This window comes from Salvia miltiorrhiza, chromosome 7 (genome assembly GCF_028751815.1).
Source record: "Salvia miltiorrhiza cultivar Shanhuang (shh) chromosome 7, IMPLAD_Smil_shh, whole genome shotgun sequence".
NCBI classification, from domain to species: Eukaryota; Viridiplantae; Streptophyta; class Magnoliopsida; order Lamiales; family Lamiaceae; genus Salvia; species Salvia miltiorrhiza.
Window position 1 is genome coordinate 1,140,106 of NC_080393.1, and position 6,000 is coordinate 1,146,105.

Here is a 6,000-nt window from a genome sequence, read left to right on the forward strand (position 1 = left end):
AGTGAGGCTCACGATACCCCTTATACTGCCCACCCAGGCAGTACTAAGATGTATCAGGACCTAAAGAAACACTTTTGGTGGGAAGGAATGAAGAGAGACATAGCGTCATTTGTGGAAAAATGCCTAGCATGCCAACAGGTGAAGGCCTTACATCAAAGGCCATATGGAAAATTACAACCGTTGGAAATTCCAGAATGGAAGTGGGAGCACATAGCAATGGATTTTGTGACCAGTTTGCCCAAAACAAAGAAAGGAAACACTGCCATTTGGGTAATAGTGGATCGACTCACAAAATGTGCTCATTTTATACCAATACCGATCACACATGGATCAGACAAGCTAGCTCAGTTGTATGTTCGAGAGATTGTACGCTTACACGGTGTACCAGTGTCGATCACTTCAGACCGAGACTCAAAATTTACTTCTAGATTTTGGATGAGCTTACAAAAGGAGTTAGGCACGAGGTTAAATTTCAGCACCGCCTTCCACCCGCAGACAGATGGGCAGTCTGAAAGGACAATTCAGACCCTCGAAGATATGTTGAGAACAGTGGTGTTAGATAGAGGTGGAAGTTGGGAAGTAGTGCTGCCGTTGATTGAATTTGCCTATAATAACAGTTACCAGGCGACTATCGATATGGCACCATATGAGGCATTGTATGGAAGAAAATGTAGATCACCACTTTATTGGGATGAAGTGGGTGAGAGAAAAGTTTTAGGACCAGACATGGTAAATGAGATGGTTGAGATAGTCCGCCAAATCAGAGGGCGAATAAAGGAGGCGCAAGATAGACAGAAATCTTACGCTGATGCACGCCGAACCGAATTACAGTTTGAAATAGGAGACAAGGTCTTCCTAAAGGTATCTCCTACCAAGGGGATAACTAGGTTTGGTGTCAAGGGAAAACTTAGGCCCCGATTCGTAGGACCTTATGAGATTTTGGAAAGAATAGGCCCAGTAGCCTATAGGTTGGCATTACCGCCAAGTTTTGGAAACGTTCACAATGTTTTCCACGTATCACAACTCAGAAAATACGTTTTCGATCCAAAGCACATAATCCACCAAGAAGAGATGATCCTTTGCCCAGACTTGAGTTATGAAGAGAGACCAGAGGCCATTCTAGATCGAAAAGTACAACAACTCAGGAATAAGGCAATCACATCAGTGAAAGTCTTATGGAGACACCACGGACAAGAGGAAGCCACGTGGGAGCTTGAAGACAAAATGAAGGATAAATACCCCGAACTATTTTAGAAGAATTATGCAAATTTCGGGACGAAATTTTTGTTAAGAGGGGTAGTATGTAGTGACCCGCTCTTTTATATATTTTAAATCCAGTAATGAGTGTGTATTTTTGTTCATCAGTGAATGAAAATGGATATTATTCTGATATGAATTCAGCTTATGATCCTGAATTTATATTGTTAAAGCAGTCAATGATATTATTTCAGAGTTATAACTGACTTAGCAAAGTCACGTTATTTATTTAAGCGAGATGGAATTAGATTTTATTCTTACTCAAGTTGTGGATTATTTCAGACTCGTGAGTTAATTAAATCTGCGGATTTAATTTAGATATCAGATCAATGAACGAATTAAATCTACGGATTTAATTTAGATTCATTTTATAACTTATCGTTTTTAGTAAGATATCACATGTCGAAATCGGGATTTATTTAAATAAACAGTACAAGCAAATATGAGCACGTGATTCACTTTACAGTTACAGAATCACCGAGTCAGAGAAAATACATCAATAATTCTCCTCTACATTTTTTTTTTCCTTTCTTTTTCTTCTCTTTTTCTTTCCATTAAACTTTGTTCCCCAACTTCTATACACCACTATCATTATGTTTTTCTTTCTTTTTCCCCACCATTACACTCAAGTCTTCACCAATGAATTATTAGTATCAACCCCAGCCAACAAACTCCCTACTTCATTCACTGTCCGTCAAGTTTCAAGGGGAGTAAAGTACTCTTCTTCTTGCCAAACTTCAAGGAGGTAAGCCTTCTTTGAATTCTCTTTAATGCACTCAGGATTCCACCTACATTTATGAACAGCAACTTGGTTATTTCAGTTCATTTTGCTGCATATAATCCAACAACGAAACAGCCATTCAACAAGACATTCAAGGTATTTACACTATTCCATTCCTTCAATGCACCCACATCCATACCAGCATCATATCAGTTTCAAATGATAGATGACCATAAGCTTGAAAAACTTAGCAAAGTTACATACTCTATATGAAATAGCATCAGTTACTTTCCTGTTGTATTCATATCTATAGAGCTCATAGCAAACCACATATGCGAACCCATGAATTATGGCATTTCACGGAAGTAGTATGATTCATACATTGAAATATTACCACTGTACAACCAAAGCCATGAGAGCTCCCATCATGTAGCAACATGAATCAAAATACAATAGCAGGGGATAGAACAAAGACATCTCACACTCTATAAGGCAGAACACCAATCACTATACTTGTATGTAAGAACTTAAGGGACTCAACATACTAAGCACAACAAGGAAAATCAAGCTTTGCAATAGAGTAGATGGAGACTTAGCTTTTAGAGATGAGGGGCGCTGCTCTACTTAGTCAAGCCGAGAGACGATATCTGGGTGGCGACTCGCGAGAACAGCAGCGTCGACGGCGTCGAACGGTGAAAGGCAGACGACTCCCGACCTCGGTGATGGCCCTCGCCGATTGGATTGCAGCAGCGGCGGAGTACCCTTCGCCCAAATCCAGCAGCAGCGGCGTACTCTTCTCGCCGGTTGCTCAGTGACAGCACGGCGGCGATGGAAGGCTTAAGCAGCGGGCGGCGGCAACGCTCCTCCAGCAGGCGCTGACCACCGGACGAGCAGCTGCAACTCCAGCCGGTGGCGACTCCAGGCGAAGCAGCAGCCACTCCCAGACGACGACCAGCGCCGTTTGAGTCGCCGGATTCAGACGAGGATGTGACCGCGGCGCTGATTCCAGAGATAGGGCTCGACTGAGTTCTACGCGGAGAGAGATAGAGGACGTCGCCGGGGTTGGACGCGTCGCCAGTCGAAGCTGACCGGAGCAGTGACGGCTGGATGGCCGGAAAAGATGGAACCGACTGGATTTTGAGGAGCGTCGTGCGTCTGCTTTGAGAGAGAGAAAGGACCGAGTGTGTTGAGAGATGACTCGAGATGAGAGGAGTCAGGCGGCCTCGCCGGAGCCGCGACGGCCGACACCTCGGCTGGAGGCGGATCGAGAGAGAGAGAGAGAGAAAACCGAAGGGAGCGGCTCCAACAGAGAGAAAGAAAGAGAACAGAGATGGGGAGGAATTGAGGTAGAGAGAGAAGAGCTCTCAGCCGAATTTGGAAGGAAAAGGGGGAAGAGAATTGGGTGTTGGGCCATTACTTTGGGCTCGATTTTTTTTAATATTTGGGCTTTCCATTTATTTAGATTGGGCTTCCTCTTTTAATTGACTTTGGGCTTGTCCACTTTTAACTGTTGTGGACCGAATTATTTTAAGTTGGGCTCGATTTTTTTTAATATTTGGGCTTTCCATTTATTTAGATTGGGCTTCCTCTTTTAATTGAGTTGGGCTGGCTTATTTATTAATATTGGGCTTCTGATCTTATTTAAATGGCCGATTTTAATTACTGATTGGGCCTCCGATTTTATTTATATGGGCTTTGATTTAATTGTTGTTTTGATTTGTATGGGCTTCATTTAATTGAGTTGGACTTTATTTATTTTAATAATTGGGCCATTACATTGGGCCATTTCATTGGGCCGGAGTTTATTTAATTATGTTGGACTCCTTATTTGGGCTTCGTTTCAGTGGGCCGATTTTATTACAGTGGGCTTGAGTTGGGCTGAAAATTTGGGCCTTTATTTTATTTTCTTTGGGCTTCATAATTATTTATTTTTGGGCCTTGTTGTATTTATTATAATTGGGCCTAATTCAATTATTTTGCTTGGGCTTTAGTTTAATTCATTGGGCCTAATTTAATTAATTCATTGGGCCTAATTTAATTAATTCATTGGGCCTAATTTAATTAAATTCATGGGGCTTTGTTATTTTATTCCGATTGGGCCTCCTAATTATTTTCTTTAGGCCTTGGTTATTTATTCAACTGGGCCCTAAATTTTTTTTTAATTACTTGAGTCCATGAATTACTCCAACTAAACTTTTCAATTTAATTATTGGAATGTCACGATTTATTTAAATCAAGCCCATATTTGTTTAATTAATTATTAGGCTGCCTTATGTTGAGCCTTTTAATTATTTAATCTTATAACATTACTATTCCTATTTATTTAAGCCGATAGATTTTATGAGATTATTCAGCGAATAAGCCGAATTAGTTATATCTTAGTAACGACCACGAAGGATGGATTTATTTAATTGGCGAATTAGAACACCCTAAGAGAACGGATTAATTTTTATCCGGCTTCATGAGACGAGACTTAGCTTTTGTTTAAATCCAATAGCTTGGATTAACAATAGAAATTCCCTGATTATTATTTCATAATAATAATTCATGCATAAGGATCATGCATAGTTAAATACACATTCTCATTTGATGATTTTATTCGAGCAATATCTTATTTATATTCTCGTAATAAAGGTCAAGCACGAGATTAATAATCAGTCAAGGAGCTACTGTACCACAAAAAGTTTCTAACAGGTGGGCATTACTTTCATATATAACAAATGAGTTTAAATGTTACGTTCAAGCAAGTTATTTCATGACTAAATTAATTGAAGTTATTTCAAATATTGTCTTGCCATAAAATATTTAAATTTCGGTATGATATCTATCTGATGTGACTTTTATCATGTAATCGAATTCGTGTCTTGAGCAGTTGATAGCTATCCTGCCAGGGCTAGTGTACACCAGTGACCGTGAGTCATCTAGCGGGTTGGCCGGTCAAGTGACCGTGAGAGGTGGCCACCTCTCCGGCACAAAGTTCCAGATATGATAGATTACAAGAGAACTTAGACTGCAGTCGAACTTTAAGAATCACAAATGAATTTAGTAAGCTTGGGCCTTTTAGCGAAAAACTCCCTTGCTGTACTGTTTAATTATGGCATGACAATTTACAGTTTTGAAGCATGTATTTTATACTTAGGCATACGTGCCCACTGAGTACTTTTGTACTCAAGCCCTGCATATATTTCTAAATGTGCAGGTTGAGCAGCTGCCGATGGTGATGAAGTGACGAGCGGGATTCTTTTGTCTTATTATGTATTAATGAACTCTAGGGTTACATGTCTTCATACATGTAATCAGAATCATATTCCGCTGCGTACTCAGAAGTTTTATGTTTATTTGGCTAAGTCAGAGATATCTGAACTTACTAGTTATTTGAGTCTATACGACTAAACTTCTGTTATATTATAAATATTCCTTTTGTTAAATTATGAAATGTGATTCTTCTTTGTTTAATTATTCCCTTTCTACCCCGTTTCTAATCTCCCTCCATTAGTCACGGTTTCCCCGGCTTAATTATCCTTAATTAGGACCGGTCGTGACATCCCGCCCCCGAACCCCCGTGTAAATATTTTCAAGCACTGTAGTCCAATAGATTCAGCCCCCCCTAACATTGAATCCTGGATCCGCCCCTGCCCTCTCTCTTCACCATTTTCAATTTAGGGTAGGGTTGGAACCATGGGAACCCCCCCCCTCACTTTACAAATCAATTGTGGTTAATTGTATTTTATGTTCTGAACTTTCGACGTTTTCTGTAAAGTGTTATGGAGTTTCATTTTCTCTTTAAAAAATCCTGAATTTTCATCGTTTTTCATAAAATGTCATGTTACACAGAATTCGGTGAAGAAAAGATGACAAAAAACTCCGAACTTTCAGCGTTTCAAACAATTGTGCGGTTTCTAATATGGTTTTCCAATAATGGCGGTCCAAAATATTCCGTATGTCTAGCGAGATAAGTCATTTTTCTGTCGGTGAATTTCGTATAGCTGGACATTTTATGAAAAGTACTGGAAGTTCAATAT

The 6,000-nt window shown here is 39.8% G+C and overlaps 1 long non-coding RNA gene across 1 annotated transcript; it reads left to right on the forward strand.

Moving 5' to 3' along the window:
* Positions 1–1,311: 1,311 nt before the first annotated feature.
* Positions 1,312–5,414, forward strand: LOC130991372 (uncharacterized). Its single transcript, XR_009091137.1, has 3 exons — positions 1,312–2,134; positions 4,613–4,672; positions 5,178–5,414. It is a non-coding gene; the product is annotated as an uncharacterized LOC130991372 (long non-coding RNA).
* The last annotated feature ends 586 nt before the right edge of the window (positions 5,415–6,000 follow it).